A 23,035-nucleotide genomic window follows, 5' to 3' on the forward strand; every position below is an offset into this window, starting at 1 on the left:
AATGTACTTGCACCAGGACAAGCACTCGGGGATTGGCACTGCCAGGTATCCGCTGAGGACCATGCCCCACTAGGGGCCAACTGCCAATCCCTGAATCCTCCTGACTGGTGCTTCTTGTTCACCTGCCCTTGTCTAGCGAGCAGTAAGAGCAGCAACTGTAATGAGACAGTGTAGTGTAGTGGTCAGAGGGATGGACTAGAACCAAGGAGGTCCAGATTCAAATCCACACTGGGTGACCCAACTCTCAGCCTCATGATGTGATGATAAAATGAACAGGTGGAGAGGGAACTTTGCACATTACCTTGAGCTGCTTAGAGGAAATGTATATATACATGTAATATATAAACATACCTCTTCTCCTACCTTTCTGGGAGGAGATACAGAGTGGGCCCAACAAGAAAGGTAAGTAGTTAGTAGCAACAGCTCCGGCGAGGACGGCCAAGGTCGGGTTTGGGCTCAGGCTCTTGAAATATGGCAACCCTAACTATTTTAATATACAGTGGTACCTCGGGTTAAGAACTTAATTCATTCTGGAGGTCTGTTGTTAACCTGAAGCACCACTTTAGCTAATGGGGCCTCCTGCTGCCACTGCGCCGCCGGAGCACGATTTCTGTTCTCATCCTGAAGCAAAGTTCTTAACCCGAGGTAATATTTCTGGGTTAGTGGAGTCTGTAACCTGAAGTGTATGTAACCTGAGGTACCACTGTACTGACTTCTTAATTTGAGGTTCAAAAAAACAGGGGTCATAATACATGGGGACATCTTATACACGGAAAAATACGGTACTTGCCCCCTCCTGGTCGCAAGTAAGGACACACATCTGTTCCACTGTGCTCAGGTACATAATCCCAGAAAGGGTCTACCTCTCTTTCACGCCAGACTTTCCCAGTCAAAAACAGGCCCCGTTCTGCACTTGCCTCAGAACAACAATCTGAACTTTCCCTCGTCAGCAACTGAACGCCTGGCTAGGCCTGGAATTAAGGGCCTACAGTACATTTTGGTTCACAAGGCAGCACTTTGTGGGAGGAAAAGGTCACAGGAGCTGAGCTTTGATCAGAGTCACCAGAGCAAAAGACAGAACCTTCACTACTGCCCACAACCCTTCAGATAGATTAAGAGTTTCATCTAACACGAGAGAAAGGAGGGGGCAGGGTAAGCAAACAAAGTCCTCTTTATTTACTTGGTTTTATATTGTTGTCTTTAAAATAACCTTTTCTGGCAGCGCAGGAGATCTCCCTCCTCCCACAAATGCCTACAACCAAGAAAGTCAGGTATAGGCTACCTTTTAGGTAAGTCACAGCACTAATAACAACACTACCTGGCTTTTGAAGACTGGTTCTGTTTTAATGGCTCCTTGAAAGATTTGGTTGGGGGTTGGTTCTGCTGCACTCATAACCCCCAGCTGCTGCCACCCCACCAAATTTAAATTGCATTATCAAGGCCTTTTTATCAGAATTCCTGCTAGCAAAAAGAGTGAAACGATTACCTTGAGTTTCCAATCCTGCACTGGAATTTTAACCGGCCTGACCTCAATTCTGACCTACAGACAGGGATCCACATATGGCAAAAGAGACCAAAGGGCAGAATGGGTGTGAAAAAAGTTGCCCTGGCAGGCTGTTGTGGGTTGGGCAACGATTGCTACAGAGAGAGGCATTGGAGGTTTCCATTTCAAACAGACAAAAACTATGCAAACAAACACTTCAGATTATTGATCAGAAGAAACTGCCACTCTGCAGAGGAGGTGAATCAACTGACCAGCAGTGAAAGTAAACCGACCCTTTCCAGAAGGTTTTGCCACGCAGTAAGAAAAAGAATGACTGGTCATCCTAAAATGAACTAGAACCTAACGAACTGATTACAGAAGGCTTAATTACAACTACCATGTTTTTGGTTTTTTTATTTTAAAAAACCCACCACCCCCTCGAGTAAATGTGTTGGCATATGAGAAAACCTTGCACTTTTCCTAAAAAAGAAGGTACCGGTAGTTCTTCATTTGCTCTCTTGTTCAGTTTTTAAATATGCCAGCTAAAATATAGCAGATCCAAAGCATTTAAAAAACAAAACCAAACCAAGACCCACTAGTTTTGCTAGAGATGCAGGTTTAAAAGGTGTACCAACATCAATTTCAAAACACAAACTGTCCATTTCAGTGGCCTGCAGGTTCTTGTTAAAATGCTGCCACAACACAAACACAAGGAAAAAGCTTATTGATCTTACATTAGGGAGACTTTATATTATACTTCATATAGGATCACTACTGCTGAAGCATGAAACCCTATACTGAGCAAATGGGTCTCTGCACTGCCATGAAGTATTGTAGATGCTCTCCAAATTGCATTATAGATGCTCTCCAAATTGTTTCTTTCTTTCTTCCCTTCAAATAACTGGGAGCCAAGCTACCCAGGAGTTTACACCTTTTCAGACCTTAGAACCTGCCTTTAGCACTACATTCATCTGGGGACCAATTTATTTACTTGTTTATTTGTAAGGTGGCAAGACTGTTATTGTAGCCCACCTGAAGTCTGGCTGCAAGGCACTTGTTGCAAGACCAAGGCTCTGAAGGTCAAAGCCACACACTGATTAGATCAAAACAATTAATTTGCCAATTGAAAACTAGACAAAGGAAAGAGAGGCAAGTTGCACTGACTTTATAAAAACAATCTGACACAGAGATGAATTATTCTTTCAGCACAAAGGTGTTCGAGCCCATAGTCACTAAATCTTGTTAACCTCGCCAAATAATCAGGGAGCAATTTTTAATTAACACTCTTGCAATAAATGCTGTGAAACTATTAAACGTGCATCCTTAGAATTCACTACTTTAAGATGTTAATGAATCCTAGCAAACTCTTTGGTCACATGGCAGATTTTACAACAACCTCCACATGCAACTATGAAAGGCATCCGTGTTTGTTTGTTCTGAAATATCCAAGCATCTTTTGCCCCCAGTCTAGCTTTGCTCCACCTGACCTGGTTAAGCCCATGAGAGCTACAATCAAGCTTCTCAAATCCAGGTGAAGCCACAGTCTACTGCCTGTAGATAGCAGGCAATCTGCTTAAGATAGCAAGCAGCTCAGGACGTTGTTTATTACTGTTTCGGCTCTGAACAAGCATACCAGACAATGATCCTCAGAATGCACTGCTCAGCAGAAGCCCAATCGTGTCAGCAGAGCCAGAACCATTTTAAGTGACCATCCCCCCAAGGCATAATAACCTGTGGTCAGAACAGGCAGGAAAATCATTGCAGCAACACACTCTACTCCGGTCACAATGTACAGCCTAGGATTTACTACCTCTTCTAGAGATTAAACCTGGCCACTGTTCACTCACATGGGGTATTTTGGGTTTGAAACATGCATTGATTTGAAGAACTGACCAACAACTAACAATTAGTCAATCACTCTCCAGGCAGCTCAGCTGCAGAATGGCTTGCTCAATCAGCAGACAATGCAGCCAGCCAATTAAGGCAAATCATTACTCCTTAATTTTTTTGATGATGTTTTTTCCAATGAAGGCAGAGATTGGGGTATTCTGGTTCCAAACCAAATGAAGTTATTTCAGGATGTGTTATTATATTGGCCTGATCCAGCTAGTGGTATGTATGCAAATAACAGTGAACACATTTCCATAAGGAATTAGATGAAGAAGGGGGAGAAGCCACTGCTGAACAGTGGCACAGTAGTGGTGCAATACTTATTTAATATAAGCATGGATTTGAGATACTCAAGAAACCTACTTGCTGCATCATATGGCCTGAAGCAAAAACCATCCATATTCCTAAATTAAGTATTATCAGCATCCAAATCTTTGTACTAGACAGAATGAGACTCCCAGTTACTCAGCTATCCCAAAGGAAGTCTACACATTTCTGGTCTACATCAGCCATGAGCAAACTTTAACAATGATCTGTGTAGCAGCAGTGTTGACTACTCACTGACAACAGACATACAGATATCTGTATTGTTCACACGTTGCAGCTGGGTTGATTTGGTGGCAAACATGAAAGCTTCCAGATGTTCTGGATCGCAACTCCCATCCTCCTTGAGCTGAGCATGCTGGCTGGAGCTGATGGGAGTTGCAACCCAACAACATCTGGAGGACCCGACACTGACTACCCCTGCTGTAGAACATAGACTGGCAGTCCAGCCAAGACTCTGGTCAATTTAAGAAGCAGTTATGCCAAGACCACCACACCCATTACTGATAAGGTCCCAAGCATTTTGGAAAGGTGGAAGCAAAGATGTCAGCACCTGTTCCACCCAGCTTGTGCAGCTCTCTTCAGCAACATATGCAAAGAGGACGATTGAGAAAGTTCACAAACAGCACTGCTCAACAGCTACTACACACTCTTTGCAAGGGGCATTTCAAGGCTACAATAAAGGGGTGTAATGTATATATCACAGGGTCTCTTCTGGAGCACCGCACACCATGGCTAGCTGGATCTCTGCGCTATTATGTCATAGTGTTGCACTCAAGATTGATTTATTCTCTTAACCAACTTTCAAGCTTCTTGTCAACCAGGAGTTTCTACTTCTTACCATGAACGGAAAGGTCAAGCTACAAGCAGGTTTAAGAGTTCAAGCCCATTTGCTATTTAACATCTAGACACTAGAGGCTATGCTCTTTCAGGCTTGGAACTTGCCTCCAACCATTTACACTTTCCAGCATCACACACCACCAGGCAGAAGAGACTTCACAAGCATACATTACAAAGTTGAAGGACCCATTTCTGCTGTCTGTCTGTCTACTGGAAGTGTCCACTCCCAACTGCTTCACATAGCTGCACCACTACTGGAATGAGGGTCAGGCCAGTGTTAGCCCAGTAAATGTTATGATGCAGAAGGATGTTCTAGATTGCAAGTAAGATATAACTATACAGTATTAGGGTTTTTAAATATATAACTTATGCCTTGCTAGATGTTTTAACTTTTCTTTTGATCCTTAAAGTGCTGGATGGGATGCAGAATTCAAGACTCTCCAACCATAGCCAAAGCTACCACTAAGATGGCACGCTCATCGAACACTTTCCCACTGAACTCAGTGAAACTTTAAAACACTTCTACAATCAGGTTGCAGAGCAAAATCACTTTGGGAAACTTAAGCAGGGCTGGCCTTATCATTAGGCAAAGTAAGGCAACTTGCCTCAAGCAGATGCTATAGCAGCTCCTATGCTATTCCTCCTAAGCCCCCATTCCCCTCTCTTGGAGGATAGAGTTGTGAATATTACATGGCATGGTGTGTCCCACCCAAACTATCAAATCAGTGCTGATTCAAAACTGCCCATTCAGTTCAGTTACCTTATGGGGAGGGCAAACTTATTTGCCTCAGGCAGCAAAACATCTTGGGCCAGACCTCAGTTTAAATTATGTGGTACACTATACATTGTAGATTTCCTTATTTCCTTACATGGAAAGGAAATCAGCCCTGAGTACTCACTGGAAGGACAGATCCTGAAGCTGAGACTCCAATACTTTGGCCACCTCATGAGAAGAGAAGACTCCCTGGAAAAGACCCTGATGTTGGGAAAGATGGAGGGCACAAGGAGAAGGGGATGACAGAGGACGAGATGGTTGGAAAGTGTTCTCGAAGCTACCAGCATGAGTTTGACTAAACTGCGGGAGGCAGTGGAAGACAGAAGTGCTTGGCGTGCTCTGGTCCATAGGGTCACGAAGAGTCGGACACAACTAAATGACTAAACAACAACAATATATACTGTAGAACCCAATAGCCATCCCAACCTTTCCCCCCCTGCAAAAAAATAGGTCAAAATCACAGAGACCTTGATGGAGTTAAGGCATCACTGTCACTTGACTGAACAGGTCAACAAACAGAAATCACCAAGGTTTATATTGTTTATTGCTCCCTACTTGCACACACAAAAGATGGCTGTGCATGTGCGTTTGCTAAATAATTCAGAACATCTGGGGACTGCTGGGCTAAACATTTGCCACATCTTACCACAAGCATAGAAAGGAGCATCTCTGTTCAGGCTCACAAGTCAGGCACACAGGCTTATTCAAATAAGCGTGAAGAAGGCCACCTTGGAATCAGCCCAGAAAAAAAGAAGTTAAAACTACAGTTAACAGGACAAGTTTATCCTTGTCTATTGCAGGAGGGGAACGAGAAGCTGCACAGCAGAGCCGCTTATAGAGAACTTGGCACGGCAGCATGAAATTCAAGCAAGCAGAGGGAAGAGAAGCGTAACCCTAGCAGTTTCCTTTGTCTGGAACTCTAGTTCAGAGCTCTTTGTGAAGCTGAATTTCAATCAGTCCCATTGGGTGGGAGGCAGCAACCCTCTCTCTCACCCTTGAAACAGTCACAAGGGACTGCAGAGCACATCATCCTCCCATGGTAAAAGGGAAAAGAAATACTACCCCCCCCCAAAAAAAGGGGAGGTGAGAGAATCTTCTAAGGCTGGAAATGATCGATAGGCAAGAAAGCATACTTTGCAGCTGTCGCTTTGGGCTAACAGACTGGTTACAAAGTGGGCTTTTTTGTGGGGGGAGTTAGTACATAAATACACAGCCACTGCCCAGTGGCGTAGCATGGGGGGTGCAGGGGGGGCCGGGCGCAACATCTGGGGGTTAGGGTTAGGGGTAGGGTTAGGGGGCGTAAATCCACGGGTTAGGGGGCGCAAATTACTTGCCTTGCCCCGGGTGCTAACAACCCACGCTACGCCACTGCCACTGCCTTCATACCTCAAAGGAACTTTTAACTTTTTGAGCGGGTGCAGAAAACTAATATTCCAAGTCACCCACGACTCTCTTCAGTGGAGACAGAAAAGCACAGAAGATTTCAGAGCCACACTCACAAACCTACTTCCTGCAAAAGCAGAGACACCCTACAGGGCTACCTTCTCCTTTTCAAACGCCTCCTTTCCGAAGTGACCTCCCTCCCTTTGGATCCGCACAAGCTAAAACAAATGCTTCAAAGCCTTGCAAGCGCGCCTGCCAGCAGAAGTTGTCGACTACCCCTTTGGGGAAGAATTTCCCACGCAGAGGCCAGAGGAAAACTGGTTTGTTTGGGCTTCCCCTTTGCTTTAGGATTTAGCACTTGCCAGAACTGCTACTCGCTCCTTCCAAGCGCGTTTATACCTAAGCAAACTCCAGGCTTCCTGCAACTCTATCTCTCTCTCTGGCTCGCGTTTTGGTCTCTGCGCACAAACGCACAACACACACACCGAGCTGCAGTACTCATCCCCGAGCCGTAGCGTTCATTCACGGAATTTTAAAGAGACACGCTCGCTTTTTGTCGAGACAATGGGAAAGCCTCCCTCCGACAAGAATAAAACAAGATGCTAGCTAACTGCATCACCTCGGCGAGTGCACGCACTCTCCAAATGCCAACCCAATTAGCCTCCTCTTTGCCCAGCTAGGATGATCAAAACCAAATAGCGATTCCAGTCGATTCTTTCCCATGCTCTCCCTCCCCGCCCTCGCTCCCTTTTTCCTCCCTTGGGAAAAGGCATTGATGGGAAAGGGGAGAGATGGGAGGAAGGGGGGCGGCGGCCAATCAATGGGTTGCAGATGCATTAGCCCAGAAAACAACGGCGGCTCGTTGCCTCCCAGCCCTACAAACACTCGCTGTTCTGCAAAAAGCCGCTCCTTATTTTAGAAAGTCCAGTTTTGCAACGCGGCGTTTTGCGAGGGGATTTTGTCCGAGGGAGGAGCTCTTGATAAAAAATCCCCTTGTTCTTAATTTACAGAGAATTCTCCACACGCACCTTTTTTATTGTCTTTCTTTAAAAAAAACACAAACCTCCAGAACGTCACCTGTAAATAGCAAGGAAGCAACGGAAAGGGGTTGCAAAAGCAAACAAGAATCTCTGAGCTAACCAAGGGAAAGGCAGATGAAAGGGAGGCGCTTTCTTTTCCAAGAAGAAAAGGGCAAGGCACTCCCTGCCCGCAAAATCTCCCTGCAAAGGGAAGTTGAGAAAGCGGCGGCAGCAAGGTTAAGTAGACAAAGATCCTCCTGGCAAGGCAGGGTTTTCCCTTCTTCCGAGGGGCACCCTTTACCCCACGCCGTCCTTTTCCCGTACACACCCACCAAACCCTCGGAGGACACCTGGCGCCTCCCTTGGCGCGTTCCCGTCCCCCCGCCCCGAGGCCATCAAGACAGGCACCCCGCCCCTTCTCACCCGTACCTACTCGGGACCCCTTGGCTCGACGGGAGAGCTTGCTATATGTTACCGGCTCAGCTGCTTCGTTGCTGCGTCCCCGCATTTCCACCCCATGCCTGCGCCTGCCCAGGGCTCCCCGCCGGCGCGTCCCTCTCCGGCTTCAGACTGCTCAAGCTCCCTCCCTCCTCCCCCGCTTCCCCGCCCCGCCGTCCAAGTCACTGACCCGTCTGTGACGTCGCGCCACCCAAAGGCCAATAGGCGAAGGCGACGTCATCAGGCTAGTCCGGGTCTCCTCCATTCAAAATCTGAATGCCTCGCTCCGGCTCTTCCCGGTGCCTTGTAGAGGTGAAGGAGGAAGGCAGGGCAAGGGCCGGGAGAGGGGGTGGGGAGCCAGAAAGGGATTGACACATCGCTCAGCCTCGCTAATGGGGTTTCCTGAAAGTTCAAGGCTTTTGTGGGATTTGTGTTGTCAAGCAGGCGAGCCCACGTTACCCGAAGCCCTCTGCAAACACGGCGGCGTCGGAATTAGCTGGCCATTGTCTCAGCGAAAGGCATACTTGTTATTATTATTCCCCCCCCCCACCCCCGGCATAGGGAGTCCCTGAACAAAAAGGCCAGCAACAAAATCAGGCGGGGGCAGGGCAGATGCTCATCTCTGCGCTGTTTCAAAGCATTGCTTTCCAGTCTACCTTTCTCGATTTTTGGCAGTCAGGCAATTCTAGCCCGCCCACCCACTACTCTACTCTGTTTACTGTAAGGGCTAGGAAGCTGCTTTTTAGAAAATGAAACAAGAGGTCTAGAAGTATGTGATCAGAATACAAGATTCTGCATTAGAAGGCTAAGACAAAACCCATTTCTTTCTTTTACCCTTTAGGAATTATAATTTACAATTGTACATTGCTTTGGGATGCCTTGTGGGAATTTAGTCATAATTATTAAGTTTTATGTATTCACTATACAGTGGTCCCTCGGGTTACAGACACTTCAGGTTACAGATGCTTCATGTTACAGGCTCTGCTAACCCAGAAATAGTACCTCGGGTTAAGAACTTTGCTTCAGAACAGAAATTGCGCGGCGGCAACGGCGTGGCGGCGAGAGGCCCCATTAGCTAAAGTGGTACCTCAGGTTAAGAACAGTTTCAGGTTAAGAACAGACCTCCGGAACGAATTAAGTTCTTAACCAGAGGTACCACTGTAAATATCTCACCTTTCAGTGAATCAGGGCCAAGGTAATTAACAATTTAAAAAAGAACAGCACAATATCAAATTCAAAAATAGATATAAGCAAGATAGATATCAACAAATGAGCATGTAAAATGTTATCCATATAAATAGTAGCGAGATATGTGGATTTCATTTTTTTTTAATAATAATTTTTATTCAATTTTTAAAACACATAATTAAAAGACAAACACATCACAAAACACAAACAAACATAAACAAATCAAACATAAATAAATTCATAGTCTTATTTTCTTGTAACTTCTTTCAGTCGACTTCCCCATACCTCCCTTTCGCTGCATCCTTATTTTAGAATGAATTTTTTTTTAGCAACCCTTTAGTCAATTTATCCCTTTAGTTCCCTTCATTAAATTCCCATAAATTTGTTGGTTACAGCTGTAATTGTCTGCTTCTTACCCCTTGACATCTTAACACGCCTCAATTTTACAACAGTTTTTAAGATATATTTTGAATTTCTTCCAGTCTTCTTCCACTGCCTCTTTCCCCTGGTCACGAATTCTGCCGGTCATCTCTGCCAGTCCCATGAAGTCAATCACCTTTGTCTGCCATTCTTCCAGAGTAGGTAGTTCTTGCATCTTCCACTACTTTGCCAGAAGAATTCTCCCTGCAGTAGTAGCATACATAAAGAAAGTCCTATCCTTCTTTGGCACCAATTGGCCAACCATGCCCAGGAGAAAAGCCTCTGGTTTCTTAGTAAATGTCCATTTAAGGACTTTCTTAATTTCATTATAGATCATTTCCCAGAATGCTTTCACCCTCGGGCAGGTCCACCATAGGTGATAGAAAGTACCTTCATTCTCTTTACATTTCCAACATTTATTATTGGGCAAATGATAAATTTTTGAGATATGTGGATTTCCTTTTCACTACAATTTATTAGCAAGCCATGTACAGTAAATGACAGATCTTTAAAATTCCAGACTCCTAATCATGGCCAATGGCCCAGGGATAATGGAAGTTGTAGTCCAATAATGTCAGGAGGGCCATTGGTTCCTCACTACTACTCTATAGCCACACAACAGGATGTACTGAGTACAAGACTGGGTCAATTATTTATTCACTGTGGAAATTAACATTTGCTACGCTGCCGGTTTATGGAACAAGCCACTGGCAAAGCATGATACAGACAGGAGGAGCTCCTGCTTGCTACTCATCCAACACTTCCTCTGTGCTTTAGCGCTAGCCTTGTGGCATTTTGCCAAAACTGCTCCCTGTTCTTCCATCTCCACTTGGACAGCAGCCCACTGGTGATGGTTAAAAGGGAATCCCAATCTGATGTGTCATCTGATAGAGACAGCTTTTATTGCTCCCATATGTACTTCCAGCACAAAGAAATTGAGCCGCCTGCAATTTTAACACCAACATTGATTCTGGAGGGATGTCTCACGCAAACAATATGTTTGCAGATAACAGTTCTGTTGGCCCACAGAAAACATACTTGACTTGAGGTTTGCAGTGCAGAACTACATGGAGTCAGTTGGGCAGGGTATCGAAAGCTGAGACAGAAAGAAAGTAAAAGAATGGTATAGTGAATTGGAACAAGATCCACTTAGTCCAGCATTTTATTTCCAACCACAGATCGACAGATGCCTCTGAGGAACTCGAAAGTAGGGAAGTGAAGCTGTTGGCCTTCGCTTGTTGTTTGTTATTAACATATGAACCTGGAAATTCCAGGTAACTGACATGGCTGTTGAGAGAGCCACCATGGATTTGCCTGTGCCAGGGGTGGAGTGGGCTATTGCCCCCCATGTGCTGCTGGACTACAACTCCCATCCTTCCTGAGCATTGGCTATGCTGACAGGGGCTGATGGGAATTTGGGTCCAACAACATCTGGAGAAACACAGATTATACGAGCCCTGGCCTAATCCTTTCTAAAGAGGTCTCAGGGAGTGGATCTCTTAATAGTCAATACATGAATTATTCATGTTGCTTGAAGAGAATGGTCAAGGTTAGTCCTGTGATATAGATTGCACTCCTGTATGCATTAATACTGTAACTTGGAGACAAATTCCGTTGACATTTATGGGACTCATTTTGTACATTGCTTGAAAACAATTAAGCATTTTTAAAAAATGTAAATAAATAGGACTAGCTTTCGAGCAGGCAATTTTCTTCCTTTAACCAGATTAAATGGCAAAGAACAGAGTCGTATTTATAGCTCCACTGACACATCATGCCCTGGTCCTTTTCAAGCACCTTGTTCTTATGTCCATTATAGTTCTGATGTAGGAGTGCCACTTGTTGTCAGATGGGCTGTCTAGGTTCATATATTTCATGCTAGGTAAGCCCTTGTGTTTCCATCTGAATAGTTTCCAATACTATGTTGAATATCACAACCTCCATAGGTGGAACCGGTGACGGTGAGTGGTTTATGATCCACACTTTTAATCATGAGAAATCTGAGGCACGAACCATGAGTTCCCCCAGGTGTTCTGCTGGAGCAGGAGACAGGCACAGTTCTCCCAATCTGCTGTCCAACACACCACTCTTCTTTCTCTCTGGAGAGTAACATTTCTTGATTTGTAACTCCAGCTAATTTTAACCAAAAGTGCACAGTTTGGAGAGTACTCCAGTCAGTGCTGCTGTACTGCATGTCTGTATGAGACACAGCAGTCAGGAGAGATGAAAATCAATCTCTTGAGCTGGGCTGGAAATGCTGGGTGTTTAGATACCTAAAGGGAACTTGGCAGAATAAGCATGTGGTGGAGTTGAAAAGCTGCCCATTGGGCAGCAGCATGTCTTGATACTCAACCACTTGGGCTTGGCAGTGGTTGGCACAGAGGCCTGAGGGCATGGAACCATTTTAGGATCCCATTTTAGGATACCAGCCCAATGGAGATGTTTGTCTGCTGCTGCCAACCTCTCAGCTGCTCCTTCAAGAGAAGAGCTTTGAAAAACCCATTTGACATCCTTTTGCTCAGATTAGGTATTTTATTTTAGCAACTCCAAAGGACACAATGGAAAAGAACTGGGGAGGAAAACCATTGATTGATGCTATTTTCTTCTTTTTCTAAGCAGATAAAACAAGCCAGACCTCTGGATTCCTCTGAACAGTAATTAGACCCGTGAAACAATTGCACAATGGCCTTATCTAATTAAATGCACTGGTAGCCAGGGGAACCCTTTTTGGAATGACACAACCTAATAAATGTGGGTTTTCTCTCCTGGCTCCATTATCTTCCAAAATGTATCAAACAGTGAAAGAAGCAGTGCTAGTTGTACTCTGTTTTATTGTTCCTCTAATAAATGTGTTACTAAATTTCAAACTGGTACATTTTAACATTATTCATTTAACTAAGTGCCGAGAGAGAGAGAGAGAGAGAGAGACAGAGAGAGAGAGAGAGAGGCTTGAAACAGTTTGAGCAAATACAACAAGGAGCTGTTATTTACAGAGACTCTGCATGTGAAGAATTTATGTTGGATTCAAATAATCTGGAGTTTTAGATTAGTGAGAGAAAGATAAAGGACTTGGTAAACACCTGCGCTCTTTTGCATGTGGTGGGAGCTGATTCTTAACATTTCCAAGCTTGTGTGTGCCCCCCCCCCAACCCATTTCGGGGCCCTAAGCATCTCAGAAGCCACTTTTGTTTGTCAGAATGTGACTGCACACAGTTGCAGAAATCATCCCACTGTTACAGCCTATCCTGTGACATCTGTCACCATCTGCAGATCATGACCACTTATCTAGTTTCAGGCATTTTTAATTTCTCCACACTGGAGAGGATGGCTGCTGTTCCCCTGTCATGTGATAATGTATCAGTTCCTGTGATTTTCAGCAAAAGAGGGTTTTTTAAGGTACCTAGACCAAAACAGGACGCAGGTGGTGCTGTGGGTTAAACCACAAAGCCTAGGACTTGCCGATCCGAAGGTCAGCAGTTCGAATCCCCATGACGGGGTGAGCTCCTGTTGCTCGGTCCCTGCTCCTGCCAACCTAGCAGTTCGAAAGCACGTCAAAGTGCAAGTAGATAAATAGGTACCGCTCTGGCGGGAAGGTAAACGGTGTTTCGGTACGCTGCTCTGGTTTGCCAGAAGCGGCTTAGTCATGCTAGCCGCATGACCCGGAAGCTGTACGCCGGCCCCCTCGGCCAATAAAGCGAGATGAGCGCCGCAACCCCAGAGTCGGCCACAACTGGACCTAATGGTCAGGGGTCCCTTTACCTTTTTTTAGACCAAGAAACAGTTCTAGCAAATGCACCACACCGGATTGCTCCTTGTAACTGATTGGTGAGAAGCCCTGGCCTACAGAGGAATTATCTTAATGATTAAACTATGCTTTCACTTATCTCCAGCTTATATGCAAGCCCAAGGCAGTCAGGTTCCTGAATCATTCACCTTGCTCTTCTGAGTAGGTGATTTGAGGTGAGCCTTCTGGGCAGCTCCCAATTGTATTTTGATGGCTCAAGGCATTTTAATTATTCAGATGCACTAAAAAAAAAACCCCACACACCTCAGTGCCTCTTCTTTCTTTGGAAATTGATGATGTCTCAAAATTCCAACCATCGCCTCCGGTAAGAGCAGCGGTCCCAGAGACTCATTTAATTATCTTCCAGGTTTACTAGAGAGTCTTGTCAGGGTATAAAGGTTGTTGTGGCATCTTGATGAGAAGGACTCTGGTGCAGGTGAAGGGAGCTCTCTGGCTGGTCAGATCAGATTCCATCTGAGGATATGTGATGTGATGCTTCAAGGGACTGAAAGGAACAGCTATTTCTGTTGCCAACCATGGCTTGTTCACTACTGCCCAAGGAAAACCCTGATTATGCTGTGAGAGGACTGCCGGCTGTTTCCACACACACCCTAAGAAAATGTGAGGACCGTTAGAAAAATCTGTTTTTCCTACCTCATTAGCAGCACTCTAAATCCCAACCATGCTCATGGGTTCTCTGCTGGTTTACAATGGACAAACAAGATGGCTTTGCCTCACTGTCAGCCTCCTCCTGCTTGGAGAATGTCCTGTCACGTAAATCCAACTTTCCTGTGGAGGAGAGGACCGGGAATGGTAATTAGGATTGCTAAAGTGCCATTATCTCAAATGTGAATCTGCATACACTGCAAAGTTCTGAAGGATCCCTACCCAGCTTATCGTATTTGTATCCAACCCTTCCTCCAAGGAACTTATTGCAGCATACAACAGCCCTATGAAGTAGGTTAGGCAAAGAAGACAGTGGCTGGCCAAGGTTGCTTTAATTGAATCCATATCTGTATTCAGCAACTAGGTTTCTTGGTCCTGATCCAATACTCCAGCCACTACACCACACTGCCCCTCTCCCAAAGCCCAGACATCCCTTCCTCATTCTGCTTGCAACTTAGGGGAGTTTGCATCTTCCTTTTGAAAGCCGGTATTGGAATGCTTCTGTAATAAACGAAAATCTGCCCTTATTCCCTTATGGCGGACACAAGAGCCCTTATAGAGTCCTTTGTAGGTTCTCCATCGGTCAGAGAAAAGAACAGAGGCCAACCAGAGAATATTGAGAAGCAAAGCAGCTAGTAAGCCTGATCTTTATTGAACTGTTGCAACAGGGTGCCCCCTTCACAGAAGGGGGAGGACCCCGAACAAAGCCATGCCAGCGCCTTATATAGACACTTTAAATTGCCCACCCTGGAGTCCAAGAGCACCCCCAGAAACATCATACAGTGGTACCTCGGATTAAGAACTTAATTCGTTCTGGAGGTCTGTTTTTAACCTGAAACTGTTCTTAACCTGAAGCACCACTTTAGCTAATGGGGCCTCCTGCTGCCGCCACACCACCGCTGCACAATTTCTGTTCTCATCCTGAAGCAAAGTTCTTAACCCAAGGTAATATTTCTGGGTTAGCGGAGTCTATAACCTGAAGTGTATGTAACCTGAAGCATATGCAACCCAAGGTACCATTGTACATACATCACAGAAGGGGTGTACTCAAGACCAACCCCCAGACACATCATACCTACATCACAGAAAGGGGTGGTCTACAACAGAAATCTGAGTGCATTGTTTACCTCCTGTCTGGCAGGTTACCTATTAATGCTTACTTGATTGGATACCCTGGGGAGCCTGGCCAGTCTTTTGTAATGATAAATACTTAGTTCCTGAGCCAGGTCAGAGGCTCACCCTATTCATACACAGACATACCCTTAAGACAGAATTTGTGAAGGAAAAGACAATGGGGAGCCTTTTCCAGAGAAAATATTTTTTTAAAAATGATATTTATTAAAGTTTCCAGTTAATACAAAAAATAAACATACACAGAAAAAAGAAGATAAGATAATAAAAACACAAAAATACAAAAGCAAAAAAGAACAGTTAAAACAAATGTAATTTCCATTACTTATTTCCATTAACTTATTTCCCAGACCTCCTCTCACCTCCCCCTTTTGTATTCCCATTTAGATTCTTAGTTCAGCAAATCCTTATTATAACTTGTTATAACTTATCATATCTTATTGTTCAACCTCTACATTACAGCTGGTAACCACTTAATTTTTATCCAACATCACCCTAATGTCCATTAATTTTATAATGCTTCTGCAGATAGTCTTTGAATTTCTTCCAATCTTCCTCCACCGTCTCTTTTCCCTGGTCTCGGATTCTGCCGGTCATTTCTGCCAGTCCCATATAGTCTATCACCTTCATCTGCCATTCTTCCAGAGTGGGTAGATCTTGCGTCTTCAAGTACTTCGCGATGAGTATTCTTGCTGCTGCTGTTGCATACATAAAAAAAGTTCTATCTTTCTTTAACACCAATTGGCCGACCATGCCCAGAAGAAAGGCCTCTGGTTTCTTAAGAAAGGTATATTTAAATACCTTTTTCAGTTCATTATAGATCATTTCCCAGAAGGCCTTAATCCTTGGGCACGTCCACCAAAGGTGAAAAAACGTACCTTCAGTCTCTTTACATTTCCAACATTTGTTATCGGGCAAATGATAAATTTCTGCAAGCTTGACTGGGGTCATGTACCACCTGTACATCATTTTCATAATATTCTCTCTTAAGGCATTACATGCCGTAAATTTCATACCGGTGGTCCGTAACTGTTCCCAGTCAGCAAACATAACATTATGTCCAACGTCTTGTGCCCATTTAATCATAGCAGATTTAACTGTTTCATCTTGAGTATTCCATTTCAGCAGCAAGTTATACATCCTTGACAAATTCTTAGTTTTAGGATCTAACAATTCTGTTTCCAATTTTGATTTTTCCATCTGGAAGCCAATTTTCCTATCCAGTTTAAAAGCCTCCATTATCTCCAGAGAAAACATTTGGTCAGTTTGGGACTCAAAATGGTTTCATGGCTGTTTTCCTGTGCTGCTTCAGACATGTGGTTTATATTTATGTACGTGTTTGCTTGGCACATTTATGAACATATATATATATGTTTGGAAATCCAGGTTCTAATCCCCATTCAGCTGTGAATCTCACCGGGTGACTTTGGTCAATTGCTATCTCTCAGCCCATTTTACCTCCCACGGTTGTTGTTGTGAAGAAAGAATGTTGCTCTGGAGGAAAGACGACAACAGATGAACAAATGAACCCCCCTGTACCCACTCTTTATCTGGTTTGGGCTCGGTATAACAGCAGAGTCTCGCCTTCAAAGGACTGCAGCTAGGAACTGCATTGCCCCACCTAATAATTTTTTAAAAGTGTATTTAAGCTGTGACAGCTCCCATTTAAAGAATTAGAGCATTATTTTTTTTTAAATAGTGGAATTTTTAAAAAGTGGTTACAGTGGTACCTTGGTTTAAGAACAGCCCAGTTTACGAACTATTTGGCTTATGAACTCTGCAAAACTGGAAGTAGTGTTCCGGTTTGCGAACTTTACCTCTGTCTAAGAACGGACCTCATTAGGGAAAGCGTGCCTTGGTTTAAGAATGGTTTCGGTTTAAGAACGGTCTTCCGGAACGAATTAAGTTCGTAAACTGAGGTACTACTGTGTTGTTGTTGTTTAGTCGTTTAGTCGTGTCCGACTCTTTGTGACCCCATGGACCAGAGCACGCCAGGCACTCCTGTCTTCCACTGCCTCCCGCAGTTTGGTCAAACTCATGTTTGTATCTTCGAGAACACTGTCCAACCATATCGTCCTCTGTTGTCCCCTTCTTCTTGTGCCCTCAGTCTTTCTCAACATCAGGGTCTTTTCCAGGGAGTCTTCTCTTCTCATGAGGTGGCCAAAGTATTGGAGCCTCAGCTTCACGATCTGTCCTTCCAGTGAGAACTCAGGGCTGATTTCCTTCAGAATGGAGAGGTTTGATCTTCTTGCCGTCCATGGGACTCTCAAGAGTCTCCTCCAACACCATAATTCAAAAGCATCAATTCTTCGGGGATCAGCCTTCTTTATGGTCCAGCTTTCACTTCCATACATCACTGCTGGGAAAATCATGGCTTTAACTATACAGACCTTTGTTAGCAAGGTGATGTCTCTGCTACCACTGTATTCTCCTCTAAAAGTGGGAGTGTTCCATCTACTTTCCCTCCCCACTTGGTTCAGGGTGGATTTTTCAAGTATGGCATTGTTGCCTTCTTACTTGCAACCAGTCCAGGCGGAGGGCACTGCCTGTCTGCTTCCTTTCCCTTAATCTCAGTGTTGTAGAATTTAGCAGGGAGGCATTTAGGGGCAAAATTAGAGTGAATTGGCTCTGCCTGCTATTGGCTCTGGTTCCACCTCCTTTTGGTCTCCATGCCTTCTACTCTGCAGAGCAACAGGCAGCACTGTATCTTATCTCTCACTTTGATCTGGGCTTTGGACTAGTCAGAAGCAACACAATTTCCCCCTGCTAGCTCTGCTTCTAATAATCTCTCCACACAGGGTGCGAAGTAAAAGGGTCACTTAGTTCAAGTTCTGCGGGAAGGTCCCGTGTGAAGCAAAAGTTGCCTCATACTTCAAGTCAGTTGTGTAGCGGAAAGAGAATGCAGGCGAGTGAAACTTCAGGACTTTTTTCGCCAAGCAGGACATCATCTTCTGCCACAATAAATTCACTTGCTCTGGCAAGTGAATAAGGCTTTCCGGGTTGTTTGTGGCAGATTAGCAGAGAGGAACAGATGGAGGGAAATAATCAAGCAGAGGCTAATGCGCATTTCCTTTTCTTTAATGGGGTTCCTACTTCACACTAACAGTTTAAACCATAACACTTGTTTGCAAGATCCTTGTTTGCATTTCTTATTAAAAGCTGAAGGCTGGAATTCATCTTTTGCTAAATCTCAATGTGTTTTGAACCTAAGCAGTCTGGACGTAAGCATCAATGAGTTCATCTGGAGCTTACTCCCAGGAAACTGGGGGTGGTGGCCAACAAAGCAGTTCTGTTAGCAGAAGAACTTTGGGCTGTGTAACAGAACTTCCTCTCACCTTCCTTTCACCCCTTGCCCCCTAAATCTGTTCTGGTGGTTCCTTCAAAACCTTGCAGCCAATTTGAGGAGGGTGCAGCAAGGACACCTGGGGAGAAAAGAAGGAGAAGTTCCATTGTGCAAATGGAAATCCATGTGTTAACAGAGTGAGTTAATTGGATACCATCCTATGTGTAGGATTGCACCGCAGTGAATTCTCTGCAATGTGTAGAGAACTTAGGGAAGGGAGAACATTTCTCACTTAGTGCTGGGCATTCAGGGGATTGGTGAGCGGTAGTCACCATAATTGTCTGTGGTCCTCTGGCTATTGCCACTTTCTCTTGGGATGCAGGAGCTTTGCTTAGAGAAAGAGATAGGAGGAGGCAGACAGCTCATGAATTTCCAGAATGTGGGTCACACATTACTGTGCATTGCTAGCATGCATCCAGTGTAAGTCCAACCTGTACATTTGCTCCAGTGCACAATATCCTAAATCCTTAGCTCCTTAGGCTTCACTTATCATTTCCCATTATTAAACCGGCAACTAAATGTACTTATGAGAACAAACAGTGATGGGCAACGGTGGGAGGGGTTAAGGAAGCAGATTTGCACTCCCCATAGCTTTGATCACGGGGCTTTTTCTCCCCCTGCTATTTGTGAGCTATTTGCTGCCTCCTTCCATGCTTGGCAAAGTGCTGATAAGTGGCTGCCTTTTGCCCTTGGGAGATGCTCAAGCCATCACAGTGCAAAACTCAGCAGCGCTGTCAAGGCTGATTGACTCCCAGCGGTCTGATCCTCAAAGACAACTAGCTCATCCCATTCCCCTTGTAAGCATCGGCAGCTGGGTGCCTGCTAAAGCCATTGACAAGTTAGCTCCTTGAAGCTGAGATGCCAACCATCTCTTCTCCTTACATACAACTTTCCCCCCCAGCAAGAGAAAAAGCACAGCATAAATTAAGAAAGAAAGCGCTAAATTCTGTGGAAGTTCAATTTGCAATTCTAATTCGGTAACTGGACATTAGCTTTTCATGGGTATAAATGATAGTAATATTCTGATTTCACAATACCCTGACTCACCTCAAATACCCTTTAATTTCTACCTTTATAACTTGGAAGGCTTTGCCATGCTGATAGGGGCAGGCATAGATGCAGATGGCTCCAGATTCAGTCCATTGCATCACTAATTAAAAGGATAACAGATAGCAAGGCTGGGAGGCCTCTCTGCCTGAAACGTTTGGAGGGCCCCTGCTGCTTGGAGAAGAGGAATGAGCTAGATGGACTAATGGCAGCTTCCTCTGCATAAGAGAAAATGTGTCTGCATGACTTCAGCTGTTTTTCACGAGTGTCACTAAGACTGCAATGCAAGCACACACTCCTGGGAGCAAGCTTCATTGAACATTGTGGGAATTACTTCTAAGTATACATAGAATAGGGACGCGGGTGGTGCTGTGGGTTAAACCACAGAGCCTAGGACTTGCTGATCAGAAGGTCAGCGGTTCGAATCCCCGCGACGGGGTGAGCTCCCATTGCTCGGTCCCTGCTCCTGCCAACCTAGCAGTTTGAAAGCACATCAAAGTGCAAGTAGATAAATAGGTGGTGGGAAGGTAAACGGTGTTTCTGTGCGCTGCTCTGGTTTGCCAGAAGCAGCTTAGTCATGCTGGCCACATGACCCGGAAGCTGTACGCCGGCTCCCTCGGCCAATAAAGCGAGATGAGTGCCCCAACCCCAGAGTTATCCGCGACTGGACCTAATGGTCAGGGGTCCCTTTCCCTTTACCTTATACATGGAATAGAATTGAGAAGTAAGGATGCTCTTTGCTCTGGAACAAGTCCTTGAGGAATGTAGTTATGACAGAAAAATTGTGGGAAAGAGCCATATCTGCATGGCATGTATGATACAACCAAGGAATTTGGGTTTCTGCTTAAAGCGCTATGAAATGCATAACCTAATGTAATCGTTGATTGTTGAAACAGGCCACATTGTAACTCAAAGGCATTTATTTCCCTGTTCACCACCACATTCCCACTAAGAAAAAGAAAGGCCCATTCACATGTAGGCCACTGGCTATACCTGTTCACTGTCTAAGCTTGGGCTTGATGTTTCTCAACAGCCCTAGGTGCAGACCAGTTTTCTCTAGCTGCTGACAATGGAAATTATGTGACATGTCTGATGAATTTGATGCTGCTTCATCATAGTGAAAAGGCTAAGAGTGCAGGGCTTTGTTGGAGAGTCCATGGAACATGTAATGTAATTGCTTCTTCGCTGCAGATGCTCACAAGCATGCTTGGAAAACATTCCACCGCTCATAATAACAAGCATATGCACAGAGCCAAAACGTGCTTATTAATTATTCCATAGGTCCATGGCTTCCCCTCTGAGTGTGTCCTTGCTTGTCCTCTCTAAAGGGATACAAAAAATGTGTCTGTTGCATTCTGGGATCCCATCCCATTTCCACTCTTACGCTTAACTTGGAGAAATGTATTCTGCCAAGCAGAGCTAAGGGACACGTTATAACAATGCTAAATGGAACTCAATTGCTGTGTAGGGGAATCAGTGTAATCTGTAAAGTGCAGAGGATTTGAAAATGTGATTGGCTTCGGTTTATTTTCACAACTTTATCAGGGCCCCTTCAGACTTTTTTTGTGGGTGTATTCAGCAACAAGTTATTAACACAATAATAACGATAATAATAATTTGTTAGTTGTACTGGACTGTCCGCACATTTTCTGCTTCTTTTTAGTTCAGCAACGCTTCCCAAATGGTACGGCATTATCGCTGTCTGGAGGGACATTCTTGTGCTATATAGAGAAACAAAAGTGGGACAGCCCCCCACCCCCCGCAGAACATTTGTGGTATGAAAAACTACAGAGTTTAAGTAGGAAGCTATGGGCCATGCCTCCTGCCAACCTAGCAGTTTGAAAGCATGTAAAAGTGCAAGTAGATAAATAGGTACCACTCTGGCGGGAAGGTGGAAGAAGAGTTTGGATTTGATATCCCGCTTTATTACTACCCTAAGGAGTCTCAAAGCGGCTAACATTCTCATTTCCCTTCCTCCCCCACAACAAACACTCTGTGAGGTGAGTGAGGCTGAGAGACTTCAGAGAAGTGTGACTAGCTCAAGGTTACCCAGCAGCTGCATGTGGAGGAGTGGGGATGCGAACCCAGTTCACCAGATTATGAATCAACCACTACACCACACTGGCTCCCAGTGTTTCCGTGCGCTGCTCTGGTTTCACCAGAAGCGGCTTAGTCATGCTGGCCACATGACCCGGAAAACCTGTCTGCGGACAAACGCTGGCTCCCTCGGCCAGTAAAGCGAGATGAGTGCTGCAACCCCAGAGTCGTTCACGACTGGACTTAACTGTCAGGGGTCCTTTACCTTTACCTTTATGGGCCATGCACTGCTTTGAAACATAGCAGAATGTCTGTCCCAAAACAGTTGCAGGCACAGACCATTTTGGACTGCAATTGGCATTGCATATAAGCAAACCAATGCTTTCATGAATACAAGTCATCGAGAGAAAAAAGACACTGAAGGAGACCTTGTGGTTCATGGCTGTGAATCAATTAAAGCAGTGGTCATTTAGCATGCCTTGTAGAAATGTGCTCTTGCCCCCTCTGCTGATGTACTCAAGCTTGCCTTGCCTTTCTCCACCAGTTTTCAATTTCTCTGTTGCTTCATCTCTCTAATTTAGCACGTTACCCCTTGAGCTCTTCCTCACATTCTTGTGGCCTCCATTTTGAATGCCATATTCCCAACAGCATGGGTGTGTGTGTGTGTGTGTGTGAGAGAGAGAGAGAGAGAGAGAGAGAGAGAGAGCTGACTCTCAAACATTTGCCACCGCATCAGCAACTTTTCCCCATGAAGGCTGGGAGGTTTGTTCTATCCGCCTTCCCATCTCAAACAGAGAGCTGTGGCTTTGGGAAAACATGTGCTCTCCATATGTGTCAGTACAAAAAATGTGGGCTAAAAAAAGGGGGGGTGGAGAGGGGAGAACTGAAATCCTGTTTCTAAAAGCTGGGAAAGAGCATAAATCTCCAAGCAAATGGAGGAGGGATAAAAAAAATAATATATTGCAAAATAAGCCCACAGCCAAGTAACCTAATGGGCAGCTAGCCACAGATATGTTGCCATGGAGACAGAAGATGCTTAGCACTGCCGCTGTGGGGGGGGGGGAGGGGAAGGCTTTGCATGGCCTCCTGGTGGGCTCAGAATTGCCTTTCCTCCTCCATCCTTTCCCCCTCCCCCATTCCAAGCTCTTCCTATGGAGGTTAATCCTTGGGGTTGGAGCAGCAGCAGCAGGCAACAAAATCTTCCACCCAGCATCTGGGATGTGTGTATGTTGAAGGAAAGGGTCTGTGTGTGTGTGTGTGTGTGTGT

At 44.9% G+C, this 23,035-nt stretch overlaps 1 protein-coding gene across 5 annotated transcripts in view; it reads right to left on the minus strand.

The window, feature by feature from the left end:
* CDC42EP4 (CDC42 effector protein 4) overlaps positions 1 to 23,035 on the minus strand; it is a 46,255-nt gene that overhangs the window by 19,103 nt on the left and 4,117 nt on the right. Inside the window, exon 2 of one of the 5 annotated variants that reach the window (XM_081849896.1) lies at positions 14,199 to 14,333. The gene's annotated coding sequence lies outside the window, so the exon portion shown is untranslated. Of the gene's footprint in view, positions 1 to 2,515; positions 2,541 to 8,143; positions 8,297 to 14,198; positions 14,334 to 23,035 lie in introns of those variants that run through there. The other 4 variants (XM_081849895.1, XM_081849894.1, XM_081849893.1 and 1 more) reach the window with 4 other exon arrangements.

This window comes from Podarcis erhardii (assembly GCF_964252035.2).
Source record: "Podarcis erhardii genome assembly, chromosome: 2".
NCBI lineage: Eukaryota > Metazoa > Chordata > Lepidosauria > Squamata > Lacertidae > Podarcis > Podarcis erhardii.